The sequence below is a fragment of the Amblyraja radiata genome, chromosome 40 (assembly GCF_010909765.2).
Source record: "Amblyraja radiata isolate CabotCenter1 chromosome 40, sAmbRad1.1.pri, whole genome shotgun sequence".
Taxonomy (NCBI): domain Eukaryota; kingdom Metazoa; phylum Chordata; class Chondrichthyes; order Rajiformes; family Rajidae; genus Amblyraja; species Amblyraja radiata.
Genome location: NC_045995.1, coordinates 10,795,151 through 10,819,710, shown reverse-complemented (window position 1 = coordinate 10,819,710; position 24,560 = coordinate 10,795,151). Strand labels below are relative to the sequence as shown.

The 24,560-nt window shown below is 47.1% G+C and overlaps 1 long non-coding RNA gene across 1 annotated transcript; it reads right to left on the bottom strand.

Moving 5' to 3' along the window:
* Positions 1–1,731: 1,731 nt before the first annotated feature.
* Positions 1,732–18,311, bottom strand: LOC116967630. The gene is made up of 3 exons (XR_004410284.1): positions 18,301–18,311; positions 15,376–15,386; positions 1,732–1,903 (listed from the first exon to the last, which is right to left on the bottom strand). It is a non-coding gene; the product is annotated as an uncharacterized LOC116967630 (long non-coding RNA).
* Positions 18,312–24,560: the final 6,249 nt, after the last annotated feature.

Below are 24,560 nucleotides of genomic sequence, written 5' to 3'. Positions count from 1 at the left end.
TCAAGATGTGGTTTATGGAGATGTCGGAGACCTTACATTTGGAAAAAATTAGATTTGTCTTAATTGACAAACCAGAACGTGAATGTGGTCTCCATTTATAGATTATTTGAAGGGGTAGATTGGACTGGCTCAGAGGCCTGACTGAAACCTGAACCCAGGACTAGATGAATAGTTATGTTCTCTGACCTACGGACCTCCTAAGTTGTATTATTGATAGTTTATCCTACTTTTCTAATTTCTTTCTTTATTTTTCCTATCTATAAATATAAATAAATAAATAGAGGCAATGTTAATATGTAATCAATAAAGGAGGATCCCAGCTACTTTGGTAATTGGGTCCCTGGAATCCAGGATATTTAATATGTAACCATTAAACAAAGTTTGTATTGGTTTGGACTATTATATGCAGATGCCTCCAATAAAAAAAAATATATATATATATTAATAAGAGATAGATACTAATACTTTTGGAAAATTGTTATTCTCCCTTTAACATAACATTTTCTTTCAGATTTTATCACAGTTTCCCTATTATTAACCGTTCAGTTGACTCCACGAGTCATCAGCTACCACCCCTGTATCAGAGATAACGAAGTTTGCAGCAAGACGCCAACAATAGCACAGGGTTGATATGGTTTGAAAACCTCTACAGCTTCACGGCCACGACACTGCAAATTCATCAATTCATCGGTCACAGAGGGCCAAGATACCGGCACCAGTTAACACACTGATACAGGGCCGGATTTAGATGAAGAGCTGTTCCACTTGTGAGGCCCCTCCCAATCCCCCACCCCCATGATTAGAGGAAGATGGTCCACCAGATTGACACCGATTTGCAGCCAAGCGTGGCCAATGAGATAAGAGGATGGAAAGCGGTGCTTTTTATTTATTTATTTTTTGCCAGTGCTAGTGTCAAGTTATTGGCTTAAAACACTATTATTCTGAAATAGAGGGCAAGGAAAATTACTGAAGGGTTGATTAGAGACAGCTGTGCATTGTGACAGCATATGTAAGAAAGGCCTATGACAGTGTCAAAAATATTATACATCTTGCAGGGCTCTCACTTAATTTTTTTTCTCTGTTGTCATCCGGGCAACCTTGGCAGCTTTTTAAGTTGCCAAATGACAGTTTAAGTGGTCATTTAAGACGGCTTGCAAGATGCGTGCGATAATGTGCTCGGACGAAGTGCGTAGTTACCAGTCGGAATTATGCTCAATGAAGCATTTACATATTATTTCTGCTTCAAATAAAGTCACAAACTAAACATATTCACCAATCAAGACATTATATACCAAAATGACATGCAGCAAAATCATAATACAGTATCTCAACTCTTTTTACACGTTTCAATGAATGCAAGTATTATTTCTTTCCACTTCCAAACAAAAATGCGATTCAGCCTATGATCAACCTTGGTGAGACCAAGCGTAGGCTTGGCAATCGCTTCGCACAACACCTCCACTCAGTTTGCAATAACCAACCTGGTCTTCCGGTGGCTCAACACTTCAACTCCCTCTCCCATTCCGAATCCGACCTTCCTGTCCGGGGCCTCCTCCACGGCCAGAGTGAGGCCCACCACATATTGGAGGAGCAGCCCCTCATATTTTGCTTGGGTATTTTACACCCCAGCGGTATGAACATTGGCTTCTCTAATTTCAGGTAGTCCTTGCTTTCTCCCTCCTTCCCCTCCCATTCCCAGTTCTTCCACAGCCTACTGTTTCTGCATCTTCCTTTCTTTTTCGTGTCCCCCCCCCCCCATCAATCAGAAGAAGGGTCTCGACCCGAAACGTCGTCTAGTCCTTCGCTCCACAGATGCTGCCTTACCCGCTGATTGTCTCCACCTTTTTTGGCTACCAACGGGATCCCCCCCATTGGCCACATCTTCCCATCTCCTTCCTGTTGGCTGCTCCATGGAGTTCTCCTGCACAATTAAAGCATGGAATAGTCTTCACCCTACCATAGTTACCCAACCAGACGCAACTAAATTTAAGGCACCTCTTTTTTCCCCCAAGAACCCTTTTTTGGTTAAGTCCAAGTCAAGAGTCAAGAGAGTTTTATTGTCATGTGTCCCAGATAGGACAATGAAATTCTTGCTTGCTGCAGCACAACAGAATATGTAAACATAATACAGAACAGGAGATAAAAGTTAATTAAGTGTATATACCATAGACCATATATATACACAATAGATAAAATGCAATAGGCTGTTATTGTTCAGCCCTTTACCATCTTCAGTTTAAATTCCATTTAGAATATTTATGGAGGACCAGGAAACCAGAAACAAGAGAGTTACTCCAGGGAGTTACTCCAGATCCAGGGTCAGGGAGTGATTCTGCGTTGGTTTTCAGCGGTTGCGGCGAGGTGGCGACCGGACAGCAATGGCGGCCAGATACCCCACAAAGTGCCCAGCGCCGACCAGTTGCCGTGGCAGCGCGCAAGCGCAGGGCGGCCGATGATGCACTGGCCGTGGATGAGAAGCGAGAGGAGAGCGGGAACCCTGCAGCCCGGACACAGATACGGATGGTGGGTGGAGACGGAGAGCTGACAGACAGAGAGATAAAGAGATAGCGAGGGGGGGGGGGCGCCCAGAGTTGAACGCCAGGTATCCTGCCTTGGCCGGAGGTCGCCTAGATTTCGATGCCCTAGGCTTCAGCCTATGAAGCCTAGTGGTGAATCCGGCTCTGCGAGGCCACCCTAGATCTTGAGGCCGTAAGCTTAAGCTTGCCAAGCTTATATGTAAATCCAGCCCTGCACTGATACAAAATGAAGGTAGACAGAGGCTAATGCCCAGGATTAGCACAGGACCTTCAAGAGAGCGTGAAGGTTCCATACTGTTTCCAAAACAGCAGCCTTTGGCCTCTCCTTGAACTGGACGTTTGGTGTATGATCCACCAAACCAAACGGTGGATCATATTGACAATAATAAACGTAAACTATAAACTTGTGATCCAAAGTTAAAGTGCCAGAGAAGAAGCAGCAAATCCTCACAGCGATAATACACCTTAATGGTGTAAATACAGACTATTATTAGCATCTTGTACAATACCTCTTTAAAATGGGCGGTTGGTTCATTCAGCGGTGAAGCGCCTCTTGGCTCTGACAGCGCTGCCGTGGGTCGGTGTTTAAGGGGAGGCAGTCAAGGGGGTGAGGCTGGGAGCCACCCCCGGACGCAGGGCCCCCAACACGGGGAAGAGCGGTCACCTGTGCAGGGCCAGGGACCGACATGACAGACTCACGGTGTGATGGTCCCTGCGGGTCCGAGCGGCAGAAGCTTCCCCGCGGCGCTGGGAATAAGGAGCGGGAGCGTGGCCACTTCAACCACTCCCCTTCTGGTGAGGGTAGGGTAGGGTGGGGTCGGGTAGAGATGGTTGAGCTAAACAGAGCAAACACGACCTCCTCCAACGCCGTCTGTCTGTGTCTGTGTCTGTTTATCTTCCTGCCCATTGTGTGCATCGTTCAAAATGCTACATTATAGAATGTTAGTTTGTGTCAATGTTCCATCTCCCCGGGACTGCGGCAACATCACCCCAACATTCCAACCCGCCCCTCCAGGCATGGACATCGCTATCAAAACATGCGGGGGTCACCATTTATTGCCACACTTTCACAACTCTGCTTGCTACCCAGCCGTGTGGTTCCTGTCACGGAGTGACGAGAACTGCCCCCCTCCCCTCCCCCCCCCCCCCACACCTTCGCCAATCTCCCCCTCCCTCCATCCTCAAAACAATGACCAGAACTGCCTCTTCTTCTCCCCCTCACCACTCTCCCCTTCCCCTCCACTCACAGTGACCACAACTGCTCGCCATAAGCAGATAGCTCAGAGAAAGCAGGACAGAGGCAGGGAGGGAGCAACAGATGGATACGGATAAGATGCAGTGTCTGTCGAGCAGAGTCCCTCCAGCATGTTGTCCCAGCAAAGAATGAAAAACTGGAACTAGACAAAGCTATTCACAGCCGTTTCAGGAGTGCCACAGGTGGAGAAGGTGGAAATCCATTTCCTAAAGATGGGGAAACTAGCTGAGTATGATGTTCACTAGTTATTTAAACAACCTGTTTGAAAATTTGCCAAATTAAGATGATTATTCCTTAATCCCATAGGTTTAAGGTGAAGGGGAAATTATTTAATAGGAATCTGAGGGTAACCTTTTCACACAAAGGGTGGTAGGTGTATGGAAAAGGCTGCCAGAGGGGTTAGCTGAGAAAGGGACTGTCACAACATCTAAGAAACAGTTAGACAGGTACATGGATAGGACGGGGAAGAAGATTGCAACCTTCACGTGGTCCGCCCTGTTTCGACTAATACAATCAACTCGACATGCACAAACGGAAGATCAAATAGAACAAGTTGATCAACAACTTTAGGCTGTGCACGCCACACAAAAGAAGAAGAAGCTGGATAGGACAGGTTTGGAGGGATATGGGCCAAACGCAAGCAGATGGGACGTGTAGCTGGGACATGCTGGCTGGTGTGGGTAAGTTGGGCCAGAGGGCCCGTTTCCACACTATCACTCTATGGCTCAGCACACATAACCTTTGGGGTAAGACAGATAATATCCTAGTTAATAATGGAATACTTTATGTATTTAATTAAGTAAAGATTAAATTGGGTTTTGGGTTCTGAGTAAATGAAAGCTTTAAAATTGGGTACTGTAGATCAGGAAATTGGAGGCCAGTATTCAAACTGCATCCAAGCTGCTTCCTGTTGTGCCCAAGCAAAAGATATTGACAATGGTGAGAAGGTTCTGGCTTCTGTAAACACAAGCCTTGGGAGCTTGGGAACTTCCTGAGAATTATGTATCCTCGACTAGCAGAAACTTCTGTGGGCAACTGATAAGGATCCTTACATTGTTTAAGAAGGTACAGCAGATGATAGACCTTTGACTAACTTCCTGTTATTTGGGGTTTCGTAACTAAACTAAGATCGATATAACCATAGCATGAGTATATTGTATTAGTGACAAGCATGCTTTGAATGGGTAGAGCTGTGATTGATATGTTAGACATCATTGCTGCCATTCTGTATGAACATGTGACTATGGTTCCAAAACAGTATAAAAAGATGCTGTATGTCTTCATTCATTAGAGTGATGGCCTGGGAGGAGTTAAGCATCTGCTATATGCTTGACTTTGTATCTCCTAGCACTCTCTAGCTAAATGATCATTAAAGCTTGTATTGGTTTTACCCAACATTGTAAGTTGGCTGTTTTAAGAAAATGAACCTTAACATTGGCGTAGTCGCAGCAGAATACACATTAGATGAGCCATAAGCATCTGAATTTTTCTGAGCCAAGTCTAAAGAGTAAGCTTGATTGTAAGCTGACTGTAAATCCAAGGTTTTGTTTTCTAATAGTCTCCTGTCGTATTAAAGGCGATGCCAAACCATTGATAAAAGAGTCTCGAATAACTTCCTGTCGATATTGATCAGCCGTAACTGCTTTGAAGGCACTGTCTTTACTAAGTCTTTGAAGTTCTTGTAAAAATTCATCAAATGATTCACCAGGTTTTTGTTTCGGAGTAGCAAGGAGGTGTCGAGCGAATATCACGTTGGGTGTCTTAACGAAGAGTTTGCTTAGTACATCAATAGCAGAATCATAAGTTGTACATTCCTCTATGTAATCATATACATCAGAAGAGACAAAGCTTATTAATGTCCTGAGTCTGTCTGGTCCATCATTGCCACACTCATCAAAGAAGTTATTTAGTTTACGAAGCCAGTGCTTCCAATCCTTTGCAGCAGCAGCAGGTGAGTTGGGATCCAGATCCATGCGTTGTGGTTTCAGTAGTTTCTCCATTCCAAGTCGGACTGTTTGACTTCTAAGATTAAGTTGCTTAAATTGTTGTGAGATAAATGAAACTTTCACTACTCGTAATTTACTTAACTTTATTTAAGCTTTAAGCAACTTATTTCTTTAATACATAATCTCAGAAACGTCTGGCAAACATGGCTGATTCCGCAGGCTTTTCCCGCCCGAAATACTTCGCACATGCGCACACTCCGGAAATGTCCTGCACATGCGCACTCTCTAGAAATGTCCTGCACATCCGCACATGCGCCGGCTTCACTGCTACATTAAATATGCAGGATGGCAGGCAATTAGCACATGTTGTATTTGTTTTAAACTTCCTACTTATCTTGTGTGCTCCTTCCTTTCTCATCCTCGCATCCCCGATAATTAACACAGTCCTCGATGGTTATTAAGTGCATGTTTGTTTACTTTCTGCAGCTGAATCCATTGTCTTTGAAGACATACAGGCAGCTTTCAGAGGTGGTTTTAACTCTCCTCTTTGTTAAACTGTTTACAATGGGCACCAAACGTGGGCTGCTGGGATCAATTTGTTGAGACCATTTTTAGGAACCTAACAAAGGTACAGACCAAAGATCTAATAGCGAATCTTTGCTGCACAATCTAGTCAGTTGTGTGCTCGTAGAATAAAACCATCCTTAAGTTAGACATCTTTTGTAAATCTTGCTCAAAACAAATTTAATTTTGTGAAATTCTTCAATTAGATAATCCCACCATTACAGACAGATTTCATTCCACTGTCTGGCTATTGGGAAGACCAAACCCCTTTTTATTTGTGGAGAAACAAATCCATAGAAAATAGAAAATAAGCACAAAAACATTAAGTAACATTCCAGGGCTAGAGCAACTGGAATCTTCATATTGCTATTATTTTCCCAAATACCGCAGATGTGAACAGTGTGATTGCATTAGTGTGATTAGATGAATGAATTACAGAGTGCAAGTGTATTACAAACATCATCTCAAACACAGCTTATGTGCCATTTAACCATATAACAATTACAGCACGGAAACAGGCCATCTCGGCCCTTCTAGTCCGTGCCGAACACTTATTCTCCCCTAGTCCCATTAACCTGCACTCAGACCATAACCCTCCATTCCTTTCCCGTCCATATACCTATCCAATTTATTTTTAAATGATAAAATCGAACCTGCCTCCACCGCTTCCACTGGAAGCTCATTCCACACAGCTACCACTCTCTGAGTAAAGAAGTTCCCCCTCATGTCACCCCTAAACTTCTGTTCCTTAATTCTCAAATCATGTCCTCTTGTTTGAATCTTCCCTGCTCTCAATGGGAAAAGCTTATCCACGTCAACTCTGTCTAGCTCTCTCATCATTTTAAAGACCTCTATCAAGTCCCCCTTTAAACTTCTGCGCTCCAAAGAATAAATACCTAACTTGTTCAACCTTTCTCTGTAACTTAGTTGCTGAAACCCAGGCAACATTCTAGTAAATCTCCTCTGTACTCTCTCTATTTTGTTGACATCCTTCCTATAATTAGGCGACCAAAATTGTACACCATACTCCAGAATTGGCCTCACCAATGCCTTGTACAATTTTAACATTACATCCCAACTTAAAAAGAAATGATTTAAAAAACATTAAAAAAGACAATTACCAGTCAAATTTTATTCTTTAACAAGAATTAACAGAAGTATGGACTAACAGAATTATGAATCTAACCCTATATCACACACACAAACTGTTCCCCCGCAACATTGATTACACTGCGAGTCGGGTCGGATAGGTTCCGGTTACTAAAATGTGCGGAATAAATGCCCAGGTTCCCCTCCGTAGCTACTACACGTCAGCCCATTGCATTTCGCAGCAGTGGCCTATAGGATCTTTGATACATCCCACACACAGTATTGTGTTCACATACGCACGTACATATTCACAGGGCCTATGAGAGAGTGGGGTGCAGGGGGTACATCGGACCTGAAATCTCAGAAAATGTTTGCATATATTTTGTGAGACATAGAAACATAGACAATAGGTGCAGGAGTAGAGGCCATTCTGCCCTTCGAGCCTGCACCGCCATTCAATATGATCATGGCTGATCATCCAACTCAGTACCCTGTACCTGCCTTCTCTCCATACCCCCTGATCCCTTTAGCCACAAGGGCCACATCTAACTCCCTCTTAAATATAGCCAATGAACTGTGGCCTCAACTACCTTCTGTGCCAGAGAATTCCACAGATTCACCACTGTGGACAAAATGTTTTTCCCATCTCAGTCCTAAAAGATTTCCCCCTTATCCTTAAACTGTGTGTGGCCCCTTGTTCTGGACTTCCCCAACATCAGGAACAATCTTCCTGCATCTAGCCTGTCCACCCCCTTAAGAAGTTTGTATGTTTCTATAAGATCCCCCCACAATCTTCTATATTCTAGCAAGTGCAAGTCCCTTTAGCCACAAGGGCCACATCTAACTCCCTCTTAAATATAGCCAATGAACTGTGGTCTCAACTACCTTCTGTGGCAGAGAATTCCACAGATTCACAACTCGCTGTGTGTGCAAAAAAATGTTTTTCTCATCTCGACTTCCCCGTTATCCTTAAACTGTGCGTGGCCCCTTGTTCTGGACTTCCCCAACATCGGGAACAATCTTCCTGCATCTAGCCTGTCCAAACCCTTAAGAATTTTGTAAGTTTCTATAAGATCCCCCCTCAATCTTCTAAATTCTAGCGAGTACAAGCCGAGTCTATCCAGTCTTTCTTCATATGAAAGCCCTGACATCCCAGGAATCAGTCTGGTGAACCTTCTCTGTACATTCTCTATGGCAAGAATGTCTTTCCTCTGATTAGGACTGCTGTTTCTCCCTCTACAGTTACTCTACTTGTTTCTCGTTGATGAGTCAAGGTCTTTGGAGATCTTCTAATGTCCCCAGTTTTCTATGGTTTGTGATAGATGTGCTTTGTCAACTTGCTGTTCCAAGTACTGCTTGTGAGAGAGGGTATCCTGACTGCACTTGTGAGTACCTGCTTATTTTATGTCTTCAGTAGCTCAATAATTTTCTTTTAGCCATGAAAGATATTCTTGCCATAGAGGGAGCACAGAGAAGGTTCACCAGACTGATTCCTGGGATGTCAGCGCTTTCATATGAAGAAAGACTGAATAGACTCGGCTTGTAATCGCTAGAATTTATAAGATTGAGGGGGGATCTTATAGAAACTTACAAAATTCTTAAGGGGTTGGACAGGCTAGATACAGGAAGATTGTTCCCGATGTTAGGGAAGTCCAGAACAAGGGGTCACACACAGTTTAAGGATAAGGCGGAAGTCTTTTAGGACCGAGATGAGAAAAACATTTTTTTTCACACAGAGAGTGGTGAATCTGTGGAATTCTCTGCCACACAAGGTAGTTGAGGTCAATTCATTGGCTATATTTAAGAGGGAGTTAGATGTGGCTCATGTGGCTAAAGGGATCAGGGGGTATGGAGAAAGCAGGGACAGGATACTGAGTTGGATGATCAGCCATGATCATATTGGATGGCGGTGCAGGCTCGAAGGGCCGAATGGCCTCCTCCTACACCTATTGTCTATGTTTCTGTGCCAAACTTAGTAAAAGCCTTGAAACCACAGAAGATTTGGGATGTAAATCAAGGAACAGCAGATGCAGTTTCTATGTTTCTATGACTGCAATTTGGACAGGTTCATTTAGATGTAAACTTTCATATTTTTACCTGCAATAACCCTTTATATCTATGTAATTCTCTAGCAGGGTTGCAGGCAATCAAAGTTGTTAATGATATTCTGCAGCCCCTCTTCCATTCTCTTGCAAACACCTTCCACAGGTCATGTGTTTGAAGTTCGAATCTTGTCTCCAAATGCTGCGTTAAATATGCAGGAAAAAAAGGTTATTTCAAAGGTTATTTATTGGTCACATACACCTAGGTGTAGTGAAATGCTTCTTGCCAATGCAGCACATAAAGAAAGAATACAGACATAACATTAATAAGAGATTTAAACATAAAGAACATCCCCCCACAATGGCTCCCACCATGAGGGAAGGCACAAAGTCCAGTCCCCAACCCCAGTTCACCCATAGTCGAGCCAATTGAGGCCTCCACAGTTGCCTCTACGGAGGCCCGATGTTCCTGGCCGTTCTCGCCGGGTGATGGTGCTCCGGCGTCGGGAGAATCCTCACAGCGGCTTGGAACACTTGGAACGGCCGCTTCCGTACTGGAGGCCGCGGCTTCCAAAGCCAACAAGGCCGCGCCGGTTGGAGCTCCACTACTGGCGATCTCGTCGCGAGATCCCAGGCTCCCGATGTACAGCTCGGCGCCGCCGCCCGCAGCTGGCCGCTCCTCAGACCCGCAGCTCCGCGATGTTGTTCCCGGCGGTCTTCAGCTCACTGGAGCTCCAGCGCGGCGACCCGGACAAGGCATCGCCCGCTCCACGATAGCGCTCCAGCGCTGTGCCGCTGTCGAAGCCGTGGTTCTGGGCGGTCCCCGACAGGAAACACCGCTCCAGGCCCGCTGGTAGGCCGCGAGGACGGGTCGAAACTGCAGCCCGGAGAAAAGCTGCCTCTCCGACCAGGTAGGGACCCTGAAAGGTAGTTTCCCCCTTCCCCCCCCCCACATAAAAAAGTCTAGAACTCCAGAAACAAAAGCACTTTAACTAACTAAAAATAAAAAAAAGATGAAAAGACAGACAGCTGCTGGCTGGGCAGCCGCGCACAGGTCAGCGCCCCCTGTTGTCTGAAGGCAGGCAATTAGCACATGTTGTATTTGTTTTAAACTTCCTACTTATCTTGTGTGCTCCTTCCTTTCTTATCCTCGCAGGCCGACAATTAACACAGTCCTCAATGGTTATTAAGTACATGTTTGTTTACTTTCTGTAGCTGAATCAATTGTCTTTGGAGACATACAGGCAGCTTTCAGAGATTGTTTCAACTCTCCTCTTTGTTAAACTGTCTTTCTCAGGCTACAGAATAAATTGGAATAAAAATGAAATGATGTCGATAAAACCAAAAGACTCAACACACTTCTTAAATTTCCCTTTTAAAATAGCTACAAAAAATTTAAATATTTGGGAATTGAAATCACTAGAAAATATCAAGCTATGTTTAATGCAAATTATAGTCCCCTACTTAAGAAATTAAATACTTTAATTAAATTCTGGAAAACTCTTCCGATGTCTTTAATAGGTTGAATAAATGCTATAAAAATGATCTTTCTACCACAAATTTTACTTCGGAGTCACGTGAGTGACTTCGTGAAGAACCCCGCCTACGGCGCATGCGTGTCATATCGCATACACGCATTGAACGTGTCGGACCTGGGGAGAACGTCCCCTTGAACGGGAGAGTTAACAAGCCGGTCGACGGCAGGTAAGTGATTCTGCATTTTCACCGTTTTTTAGGAATGGATAGAGGACGCAGAAAGGCTGTGAAGAAGCTGCAGGATGTCGGCGGTAAAGGTGCCGGGGACCCGCAGCAGCAGCCGACGGCACAGGCAGTTTGCGTTGAGCCAGCTGTGCCAGATTCAAACCCCGCGCCGGGAAAAACTAATTCTAGACCGGGCGGGAAGGCGAACCGCAAAACGAACCGCTGGGAAAGTGAGCCCGAAAAATCGCCGGTAAATACTTACTTGTTCTATACCTATTCCAATCAATTCCTATATACCTACCAAAAAAGTTTTTAAAAAACTGGACTCAGACATTACAAATTTTACATGGGATTATAAATCCCACAGAATACAAAAAACTCACTTAAGCAAACCCAAACAATTGGGTGGTTTAGCACTTCCTAACTTTATGTACTATTATTGGGCAGTAAATATCAAAAATATGATTCACCTGCTGGACAACTCTGCCCAGCAGGTGGATTGGTTTATAATGGAGAGGGAGGATTGCTCCCCTTGCAATATAGGACCGATCCTCCTCTCACCAATGAATCTGAATAACACAAAATACAATAAAAATCCAATTATACACAGTACAATTAGAACTTGGAAACAACTAAAATATAACCTAAAATTAAATTTGTTAAACTGTTTACAACGGGCACCAAATCTGGGGGCTGCTGAGACCAATTTGTTGAGGCCATTTGTAGAAACCTAACAAAGGTACACGACCACACACAATATTGTGTTTATGTGCACACGTACATATTCACAGGGCTCGATGAGAGAGTGGGGTGTGAGGGGAACATCGGACCCGGGTCCAGAGTCCAAAAGGGGGTCCGGAATTTCCTGAAAAATATTTCCATATATTTAGTGAAACATAGACAATAGGTGCAGGAGTAGAGGCCATTCTGCCCTTCGAGCCTGCACCGCCATTCAATATGATCATAGCTGATCATCCAACTCAGTATCCTGTACCTGCCTTCTCTCCATACCCCCTGATCCCTTTAGCCACAAGGGCCACATCTAACTCCCTCTTAAATATAGCCAACGAACTGTGGCCTCAACTACTTTCTGTGGCAGAGAATTCCACAGATTCACCACTCTCTGTGTGTGAAAAAAAATGTTTTTCTCGTCTCGGTCCTAAAAGATTTCTCCCTTATCCTTAAACTGTGTGTGGTCCCTTGTTCTGGACTTCCCCAACATCGGGATGCATCTTCCTGCATCTAGCCTGTCCAACCCTTTAAGAATTTTGTAAGTTTCTATAAGATCCCCCCTCAATCTTCTAAATTCTAGCGAGTACAAGCCGAGTCTATCCAGTCTTTCTTCATATGAAAGTCCTGCCACCCCAGGAATCAGTCTGGTGAACCTTCTCTGTAGAATAACTGTAGAGGGAGAAACAGCAGCAGGTGAGAAGATTCTACATTCACCTCAAAATATCAAACACTGGATGGACAGGGCCGGGAAAAATAATTCTAGGCCCAATGTTTCAAGGTCAGTTTATCGTTACATGTACCAATTAAGGTCCAGTGAAATTTAAATGTGTCTGCAGTAGTGAATCCTACAGGGTAGAAGAATACATTGAGTATTTTCATAATCAGCCTGGCACAGCAACATGCCAGCTATATCAAAGAGAACACTTCACACAAACAGTGAACTCCCCGACAGAGTTGCCCAATGCTGTAACTCTTACTATGGGCATCAAACCCTGTACACAATTAGTGAACTCCCTCACAGAGTTGCCCACCAAACCTGTTCTCTTTACTAAGGGCATCCTGCCTGACCCGCTGAGTTACTCCAGCACTCTGTGAAACGTCACCTATCCATGTTCTCCACAGATGCTGCCTGACCCGCTGAGTTATTCTTGCCATAGAGGGAGTACAGAGAAGGTTCACCAGACTGATTCCTGGGATGTCGGGACTTTCATATGAAGAAAGACTGGATAGACTCGGCTTGTACTCGCTAGAATTTAGAAGATTGAGGGGGGATCTTATAGAAACTTACAAAATTCTTAAGGGGTTGGACAGGCTAGATGCAGGAAGATTATTCCCGATGTTGGGGAAGTCCAGAACAAGAGGTCAGTTTAAGGATAAGGGAGAAATATTTTAGGACCGAGATGAGGAAAACATTTTTCACACAGAGAGTGGTGAATCTGTGGAATTTTCTGCCCCAGAGGATAGTTCAGGCCACACAGTTCATTGGCTATATTTAAGAGGGAGTTAGATGTGGCCCTTGTGGCTAAAGGGATCAGGGGGTATGGAGAGAAGGCAGGTACAGGATACTGAGTTGGATGATCAGTCATGATCATATTGAATGGCGGTGCAGACTCGAAGGTCCGAATGCCCTCTACTCCTGCACCTATTATCTATGTTTCACCAGCACCCTGTGAAACGACACCTATCCATGTTCTCCACAGATGCTGCCTGACCCGCTGAGTTACTGAGGTGACGTGCCTCAATGACTATCGACCAGTGGCACTAACGCCGGTGGTGATGAAGTGCTTTGAGAGGTTGATCATGGAGCAAATCAACTCCTACATCGACAAAAACCTGGACCCACTGCAGTTCGCATACCGCCACAACAGATCAATGGTGGATGCGATCTCGCTGGCCCTCCACTCCGCATTGGACCACTTGGACAACAAAAACTCATATGTCAGGCTGTTATTCATTGATTATAGCTCGGCATTTAACACAATCATCCCCTCCAAACTGGTTACCAAACTCGCAGAACTGGGTCTCTGCGCATCCCTCTGCAACTGGATCCTCGACTTCCTCGTCCACAGACCACAGTCTGTTCGTATTGGTGGAAATGTGTCAGCCTCAATAACAATCAGCACGGGAGCACCTCAAGGCTGTGTGCTCAGCCCCCTGCTGTACTCACTCTATACCCATGACTGCGTAGCGAACCACAGTGCGAACTCCATCATCAAGTTCACTGACGACACCACTATTGTGGGGCGTATCACTGATGGGGATGAGTCAGAGTACAGAAGAGAGATCGAGCAACTGTCCATCTGTTGCCAGCGCAATAACCTGGCCCTGAACACCAGCAAAACCAAGGAACTGATTGTGGACTTTGGAAGGAGTAGGAGGGGGACCCACAGCCCCATTTACATCAACGGGTCGATGGTTGAAAAGGTCAAGAACTTCAAATTCCTGGGGGTGCACATCTCTGAAGATCTTTCCTGGTCCGAGAACACTAACGCAATTATCAAAAAAGCTCATCAGCGCCTCTACTTCCTGAGAAGATTACGGAGAGTCGGATTGTCAAGGAAGACTCTCTCTAACTTCTACAGGTGCACAGTCGAGAGCATGCTGACCGGTTGCATCGTGGCTTGGTTCGGAAATTTGAGCGCCCTGAAGAGGAAAAGACTACAAAAAGTAGTAAACACTGCCCAGTTCATCATCGGCTCTGACTTTCCTTCCATCGAGGGGATTTATCGCAGTCGCTGACTCAAAAAGGCTGGCAGTATCATCAAAGACCCACACCATCCTGGCCACACACTCATCTCCCTGCTACCTTCAGGTAGAAGGTACAGGAGCCTGAAGACTGCAACAACCAGGTTCAGGAATAGCTACTTCCCCTCAGCCATCAGGCTATTAAACCTGGCTCGGACAAAACTCTGATTATTAGCAACCACTTTCTGTTATTTGCACTACCAGTTTATTTATTCATGTGTGTATATATTTATATCATGGTATATGGACACATTTATCTGTTTTGTAGTAAATGCTTACTATTTTTCTGTGTGCTTAAGCAAAGCGAGAATTTCATTGTCCTATACAGGGACACATGACAATAAACTCACTTGAACTTCAACTTGAACTTACTCCAGCACTGTGCCTTATTTTTGTCAACCAGCACCTGCAGTTCCTTGATTTTCATCCCAAATCTTCCCTGGTTTCAGGGCTTTTACTAAGTTTGGCATCTGTGCAATGGGGGCATTACGGGGAAACGTAAAGGGTCACAGAGCAACAAAGAACCATTTTGCAGTAAAGAGCATAATTATATCTAATTTGTGGACAGCAACTCCTAAAATGTAGTGAATTCACATAACAGGTCGCTCCAATTTGTGGTCAACACTCCCACCGTGTGGATTAAGAAAGAACTGCAGATGCTGGTAAAATCAAAGATGGACAAAAATGCTGGAGTAACTCAGCGGGTGAGGCAGCATCCATGGGATCCATGGAGAGAAGGAATAGGTGACTTTTCAGGTCGAGACCCTTCTTCAGACTGAAGTTGGGGTGGGGGGGGGGGGGTGCGGGATAGAGGAAGGAAGAGGCAGAGACAGTAGGCTGTGGGAGAGCTTGGAAAGTGTAAGCAGGGAGAAAACACTGAAATTGGAGAATGGGAAGATGTGGCCAATGTTGGGATCCTGCTGGAGGTGGCGAAATGTTGGAGGATTATCTGTTGTATGTGACGGTGGAAGGTGAGGACAATAGACAACAGGTGCAGGAGTAGAGGCCATTCGGCCCTTCGAACCAGCACCACCATTCATTCACAACTCTCTGTGAGAAAAAGTGTTTCCTCATATCTGTTCTAAATCGCTTACTCCTTATTCTTAAACTGTGGCCCCTGGTTCTGGACTCCCCCAACATCGGGAACATGTTTCCTGCCTCTAGTGTGTCCTCTCATCCTTCTAAACTCCAGAGAGTACAAGCCCAGCCCCTCCATTCTCTGAGCATGTGACAGTCCCGCCATCCCGGGAATTAACCTGGTGAACCTACGCTGGGCTCCCTCAATAGCAAGAATGTCCTCCCTCAAATTAGGGGACCAAAACTGCACACAATACTCCAGGTGTGGTCTCACTAGGGCCCTGTACAACTGCAGAAGGACATCGTTGCTCCTTTATTCGATTCTTCTTGTTATAAAGGCCAACAGGCCATTCGTTTTCTTCAATGCCTGCAATGGGGGACATGGGGACTCTGTCCTTGGTACGAGTAACAATGATAAGAGTTCTGGAGAAACTCAGCAGGTCAGGCACCATCTCTGGAGGAAAAGGATGGGTGATATTTTGTGTAAGAACCCTTTTATTCCATCCCAAAATCTCTTGTTTCGCCAGAGATGCTGCCTGACCCACTGAGTTACTCCAGCATTGTGTCTATCTTTGGTATAAACCAGCTTCTACAAATCTTTGTTTCTATATTTACATCAGCCAGATTCAATTTCAGTTGTGATAAGGTTAGGGTATCATCACTTTAGTAAACATAGAAAATAGGTGCAGGAGGAGGCCATTTGGCCCTTCGAGCCAGCACCACCATCCATTGCGATCATGGCTAATCATCCCCAATCAATAACCCATGCCTGCCTTCTCCACATATCCCTTGATTCCACTAGCCCCTAGAGCTCCATCTCTCTCCTAAATCCATCCAGTGATTTGGCCTCCACTGCCGTCTGTGGCAGGGAATTACACAAATAAAATTCCAAAGTTACATTCTTTTATTCTGACACTGTGCCCTCTGGTGCGAGACTCTCCCACTAGTGGAAACATCAGTTTAGTTTGGAGATAGAGCACAGAAACAACACAATTCCAGTTGTACCAGAAAAATATCAACATTAAAAACCCTGGACACTTCAAATGACAACAATTGAAAGTAAAAGTCAGCACAATTAATCAAAGATGCAAACACAATTCAGTAGAAAGCGATAGTGTTCTCACCGACCTCATGCCCTGGAGATGTAGATCCACATCAGGCACAAGGGGAGACTCCCTGTCAGGGGACCACTGTTCCCATCCACACCTCAGGACCACTGCTCCCATCCATCCACAGCCCAGAACCACTGCTCCCATCCACAGCCCAGGACCACTGCTCCCATCCACAGCCCAGGACCACTGCTCCCATCCATCCACAGCCCAGGACCACTGCTCCCATCCATTCACAGCCCAGGACCACTGCTCCCATCCACAGCCCAGGACCACTGCTCCCATCCACAGCCCATAACCCCTGACACCCACACTAATCAACAATCTATCTATCTCTGCCTTAAATATATCCACTGAGTAATATATGCAGTATTAATACTAAACTGGAGAACAATCTCTGTAAACTGGAAGTTAATTTATCCAGGAAAATTGATGCTGCTCGAGAAGAATCAAGGGAAATGTATACTTCTCTGAAGCAGAAACTCAGTGACTTTGATCAGGGAACACGCTGGAATTTGAAAGACTAGAAAGTGATCATAAAAAGAAATTTGATATGTTGATTGAAGAGATGAAACACTCTGACATCGTGATAGAAGAGATTACAACTGGAATGAAGGAGATGGCTCGTGAAATAACGATTCTGAAAAAGGAACAAAGTGATAATTGGGAGCAATTGATTCACTTTTTCTTTATCGGTTTTTCACCCACGCTCACTAATCTATTCTTCACTTTTCATAACCTCTTTTTCTTCTCTCCTTTCTCACTTCTCTCTTAAAAAAAAAGGGAAGTTGTACAGAGACTGTAATATGTTAACATCGTTTTTGTACCAATGCATTGTACTCACTTCTAATTTTAAAAAAATATATATATTATATATATATATATAAAGTAAAAGTGAAAGAGAAGGAATAAGTGAAGAAGGAAAGCAGTAGGGAGATTATTCAATCGCCACAATGAGATTTTTTTTTAAAATATTCTAAATCATCTTTCACCCATACCTTAAACTGTTAGTTTTCATGAAATATAATAATAATAATAATAATAATAATAATGGATGGGATTTATATAGCGCCTTCCTAATACTCAAGGCGCATTACATCGCATTATTCATTCACTCCTCAGTCACACTCAGTGGTGGTAAGCTACTTCTGTAGCCACAGCTGCCCTGGGGCAGACTGACAGAAGCGTGGCTGCCAATCTGCGCCTACGGCCCCTCCGACCACCACCAATCACTCACACACATTCAAACACATTCACACACAGGCAAAGGTGGGTGAAGTGTCTTGCCCAAGGACACAACGACAGTATGCACTCCAAGCGGGATTTGAACCGGCTACCTTCCGGTTGCCAGCCGAACACTTAGCCCATTGTGCCATCTGTCGTCCCACTAATATATATATATCCACTGACATCTGTGCCTTCCTCCCTCGCAACATGGACCCATTACAATTCGCATACCGTCCGAACAGATCCACGGACGACGCGGTCTCCCAGGTTTTGCACACCGCTCTCTCTCATCTTGACAGCCAGAAGGGGGGCTACGTGAGGATGCTGTTCATAGGCTTCAGTTCAGCCTTCAACACGATAGTCCCCACCAGACTGGCCGAGAAGCTACTGGAATTAGGGCTCAACACCCCCCTGTGTGCCTGGGTCCTGGACTTTCTCACCACCAGGCCCCAGGTAGTCAAGATGGAAGGGAATACATCGAAGTCCCTCACCCTGAGCACAGGATCCGCCCCAGGGTTGCGTCCTCAGCACCCTATGTACTCCCTGTGCCCACATGACTGTGTGGCTAGGTTCAGCTCCAACGCGATAATCAAGTTTGCTGATGACACTGTGATGGTGGGCCTGATCTCAGGCAACGATGAGAAGGCCTACCGGGTGGAGATGGCTGATCTGGCACTCTGGTGTCAGGCCAACAGCCTCCTCTTGAACATCAAAAAAACTAAGGAGCTGATCGTGGACTTTAAGAGGGCACATCATCCGAGGATGTACACACCATTGAAGATAAATGGGGATACTGTGAATAGGGTGAGCTGTTTTAAATACCTGGGAGTCTACATCTCAGAGGATCTGACATGGACATCACACGCCGCAGCATTCGTGAGTAAGGCAAGGCAGCGCCTTTACCACCTCAGGCAATTGAGGAAATTCAGTGTCTCTGAGGATCCTCCAGTGCTTCTACTCAGCGGCTGTGGAAAGCATCTTGTCTGGAAATATTACAATCTGGTTTGGGAATTGCCTTGCCCAGGACAAGAAGGCTCTGCAGAGAGTAGTGCGTTCGGCCGAACGCACTATGGGAACTTCACTCGCCCCCATGCAGGAACTATACATCAGGAGGTGCAACCCCAGAGCCAATAAGATCATGGGAGATCCCTTCCACCCCTGCAACGGACTGTTCCAGCTGTTACGGTCAGGCAAACGCCTCAGTTGCCATGCTGTGAGAATGGAGAGGTTGAGAAGGAGTTTCTTCCGAGGCCATTAGGACTGTAAACTCCTATCTCACCAGGGACTAACTTTACTGTACCACTCTACTGCTTTTTTTTAAATTGCTGTTTTTTCCATTTTTCCTTCCGCCTACAATATGTAAAAGAATATGTGATTCTGTTCCATTCTGTTTGTAGTTTGTTTGGTTGTCTTTTTGCACAAAGTCCGCGAGCATTGCCACTTTTCATTTCACTGCACATCTCGTATGTGTATTTGGCGAATAAGCGTGACTTGACACTCAGCGCACACATAAGGTCTCTCTCCGGTGTGTATCCGCTGGTGCTCCCGCAGCCCCCGTGCTCTCGTCACAGTGGGAGCAGCTGCTCACCGACGTGGGTCCGCTGGTGCTGCCGAAACCCCCGTGAGCTGTCAAACTCCTCACCGCAGTACGGGCAGTCATAGGGCTGGCCACTGGTGTGCATGCGCTGGTGAGACGGGGCGTGGGAGGCCATGGCAAAGCGCTCTTCACACACCGGGTTGGGGATGGGGCGATCGCAGGCGTGAACCCGCTGGTGGGACAGCAGATAGGAGGACCGGGTGAAGCCCTTGCGGCACTGGGCGCGGGTGAAGGGACGGTCGCCGGTGTGGGTTCGCTGGTGCTCCAGCAGCTTGGAGGAGCGGATGAAGCCCTTGCCGCACTGGGCGCAGGTGTAGGGGCGCTCGCCGGTGTGGGTGCGCTGGTGCACCAGCAGGGTGCTGGAATGGGTGTAGCCCTTGCCGCTCTTGGCGCAGGTGAAGGGGCGCTCGCCGGTGTGGGTGCGCTGGTGGGACAGCAGGTTGCTGGAGCAGGTGAAGCCCTTGCCGCACTGGCCGCAGGTGTAGGGGCGCTCGCTGGTGTGCGTGCGCTGGTGGGACAGCAGGTTGCTGGAATGGGTGAAGCCCTTGCCGCACTGGGCGCAGGTGTAGGGGCGCTCCCCGGTGTGCACGAGCCTGTGCCTCTTCAGCTCTGGCGACGATTTGAAGCCTATGCCACAGTCGGAGCAGGTGAAGGGCCGCTCACTGCTGTGCACCCGCCGGTGATGCCGTAGCCCCGACATCCAGGCAAAGCTCTTGCCGCAGTCGGAGCAGTCGAAGGGGCGTTCTCCCGAGTGCAAGTGGTTGTGCTGCTGTAGGCTGGCGTAGCTGGTGAAGCTCTTGCCGCAGTCGGAGCAGGTGAAGGGCCTCTCACCAGAGTGCATGCGGTTGTGCTGTTGCAGGTTGTCGTAGCTGGCAAAGCTCTTGCCGCAGGTGGAGCAGTTGAAGGGGCTTTCTCCCGTGTGCACGCGGTTGTGCTGTTGCAGGTTGTCGTAGCTGGCAAGGCTCTTGCCCCAGGTGGAGCAGGTGAAGGGCCTCTCACCAGAGTGCACACGGTTGTGCTGCTGCAGGTTGTCGTAGCTGGTGAAGCTCTTGCCGCAGGTGGAGCAGTCGAAGGGGCGTTCTCCCGTGTGCATCCGCCGGTGGATCTCCAGCTCGCTCGGGTACCGCCAGGCCTTGCCACACACGTCGCACTCATAACGCTTCTCTTTGTTGTGCCCCGTCATGTGGTCCACCATCGAAGCTCAGCCCCTCGAAGCTCAGCCCGCACACCGAGCAGTTGGGTGGGGGGGGGGGGGCTCTCCGGCACCCTCGCCGCCCTCAATGGCCGGTCACGTCCCCGGTCTCTCTGTCCACAGCAACGGCTACAAAACCCCGCAGGCGGGAAACACAGAGGGTCAACAAGCTGGCAAACAGGACATTACTAGCACATATCGGGCGCGTTTATGGCGGAGGAAACTGTTATCCGTCTGTTACCGAAACTGTACGCGGACTTGAAGAAAATGCTCCCCAAATTCTACCAGCATGTTAAATGTGCTACAAGAGGAGCTAACACACTGGACAAGGTCTACTCCAACATCAAGCTGGGCTACAGGGCTAGACCACTACCACACCTGGGTCAGTCGGACCATATGTCCCTGTTTTTAATTCCTGCATATGCCCCCCTCAGGAAAACCGCTCCTACCATCACAAAGACCATCACAACCTGGCCTGATGGTGCATCTCAGCAGCTGCAGGACTGCTTCGACAGGACCAACTGGGATGTGTTTGAACACCGGGACCTGGAGGTGTTCACAGACAGTGTACTGTGTTACATTAAAAACTGCATGGACACGGTCACAGTGGACAAACGCATCCGGGTCTACCCCAACCAGAAGCCCTGGATGACCCGGGAGGTCCAGCAGCTGTTAAAAGAGAGGAACACCGCTTTTAGGTCTGGCGATAGGGCTTTATACAGCACGGCCCGAGCTAACCTGAAGAGAGGCATCAGAGAGGCCAAATCAGACTACAGGAGGAGGATAGAGGACCACCTGGACAGTAACAACAGCAGGCAGGTGTGGCAGGGGATCCAGTATCTCACCAACTACAAGACCAACCTTGGAGCTGCTGAAGGTGACGCCTCGTTGGCAGAGGAGCTGAACCTCTTCTTTGCTCGCTTTGAAGTGGAGCCACCCGAGACAGCCACATCACACCACATGGTCCACAGCAGCCTAACCCTCAAGATAGAGGAGCATGAGGTGAGGTGCACGCTGCGGGCCATCAATCCAAGGAAGGCTACTGGACCCGACGGCGTCTCTGGACGCGTGCTGAAGGACTGCGCTGACCAGCTGGCTGGATTCTGTACGAGGATTTTCAACCAGTCTCTGGCCCAGTCCACTGTTCCACCCTGTCTGAAGTCCGCAACCATAGTCCCCTTGCCCAAAAAAACCCACATTTCCAGCCTCAACGACTACCGGCCAGTCGCACTCACACCAGTGGTGATGAAGTGTTTTGAAAAACTGGTCCGGGGTCATATCACATCACTCCTGCCCCGAAGCTTTGACCCCCACCAGTTTGCGTACAGAGCGAATAGATCTACAGAGGACGCTGTAGCCACAGCTCTCCATGCTGCACTGTCCCACCTGGAGCAGCGGGGGAGCTACGTGCAGATGCTCTTTGTGGACTACAGCTCTGCCTTTAATACCATCCTTCCCCACAAACTGGTGGACAAACTGGGGGACTTGGGACTTCCACACTCCACCTGCATGTGGATAAATAGCTTCCTGTCGGGTCGCAGCCAGAGAGTCAGAGTGGGCCATCACACATCCACGGCCCTCAGCCTCAGTACCGGCTCTCCACAGGGCTGCGTACTGAGCCCCCTGCTCTACACCATCTACACACATGACTGCACCCCCGCCCACCACAGCAACACCATTGTCAAATTTGCGGATGACACTACGGTGGTGGGACTCATCTCCGGGGGGGACGAGTACGCCTACCGGGATGAGGCGGAGCAGCTGACAGTGTGGTGTGGAGAAAATATCCTGCTCCTCAACACCTTAAAGACAAAGGAAATAATAATAGACTTCAGAAAGAATAAAACGGACATGGTACCATTAATTATCAGAGGGGACTGTGTGGAGAGGGTGGCGGATTTCCGCTTCCTGGGAATCCATATTGAGGAGGACCTGACGTGGAGCGTGAACACCTCTGCGCTGCTGAAAAAGGTCCAGCAGAGACTGCACTTCCTGAGGGTGCTCAGGAAGAATAACATCACTCAGAGACTGCTGCTGTCCTTTTATCGGTGCTCCATTGAGAGCATCCTAACATACTGTGTATGCGTATGGTACAGCAGCTGCACAGCGGTTCAGAGGAAAGCGCTCCAGAGGGCCATTGACAACGCCCAGAGGATTGTCGGCTGCCCTCTCCTTACCTTGGAGGACTTACACAGTTCCCGCTGCATCAAAAAATCCCAGAGTATTATAAAGGACATTTCCCACCCCGGACACTCCCTGTTTGAACTGTTACCGTCAGGCAGACGCTACAGATCTACAAGGACAAGGACAAACAGACTTAAAAACAGTTTTTACCCCACTGCTATAAAGGCACTAAATGTAGCCGCCAAGGAACGCAGGGGCGATACATACTAAGAGACTGTGAAATCGACAGAAGGATGTAGGGCTGGGTGTTTATGCATGCTATTTTCATGATATTTATTTTAGTTGTTTATCTTTTTTTAAATATTTTACCTTGTATGTATCTTTAGCTTTTAGAAATGTTTGAATGGTGCACTGACTGGCTGACATTTTACAATTTCGTTGTACATGGTTCATGTTACAATGACAATAAAGAAACTATTCTATTCTATTCTATTATATAATCCTGCGCGGCACAGCGGTACAGTTGCTGCCTCATCGCCAGAGACCCGGGTCTGATCCTGACTACGGGTGCTGTATGTGCGGAGTTTGCACGTTCTCCCCTTGACCTGCGTGGGTTTTCACTCCGGGTGCTCCGGTTTCCTCCAACATTTCAAAGACCTTCAGGGTTTGAGATTAATCGGCCTCCGCAAAATTGTTAAATTGACCCTAATGTGGTAGGATAGTGCTAGTGTACGGGGTGATCGCTGGTCGGCGAGGACTCCGCGGGCTAAAAGACCTGTTTCCGTGCTACATCTCCAAACTAAATTAAAATAACTAAAGCAAAGAAGGGTCTCAACCCTAATGTCACCCATTCAATCTCTCCACAGATGCTGCCTGACCCGCTGAATTACTCCAGCACTTTGTGTCTATCTTCTCCATAGATGCTGCCTGACCCGCTGAGTTACTCCAGCACTTTGCCATAGATTCATAGAGTGATACAGCTTTGGAATGAGGCCCTTCGGCCCAACTCGTACTTTCACTCCTAGATCCCTCGGTTCCACACATTGCCCCAGCGCCCCGCCATTCACAGTGAAGACCCTGCCCTGGTTTGACTTCCTAAATGGCAACACAGTCCCCACCCCCAAACAATGTGACCTCCTCCATACCCCTGCCGCCTCCTGCTACTTAACCCCCTTTTCTCCCTCCCCCCTCCTACCCACCCCCAAACAATGTGAACCCACTTTACTCCACCTGGCTCCCTACCCCTCTCTCTCCCCCCCCCCCCCAGTTCCCTGCCCCCATTCACCCCCTCGGCACCAAGCCCACTCTCCCTTGAATCCTCCCCCTCCCTTTGCTCCCTGTTTCCCCCCCCCCCGCTACTCACTTCACCCCCATTCCACCTTCAGCCTCTCACCCCTCTCCTCCCTCCCTCCCTCCCTCCACTCTCCCTCTCTCTCTCTGTCTCTCTCTGACAGAAGCAATTCTGTTCCAGACGTTATTAATACATTTTAGGTATGTACTTTTGTAGCAAACTTAACTACCTAGGCATTTACTTTTAATTTCTATTGCACATGAGATTAATTTTTGTTATAATTTAGCCATTTAGCTCAGACCTGTGGCCTTAGTTTAATACATTTTGGAGTA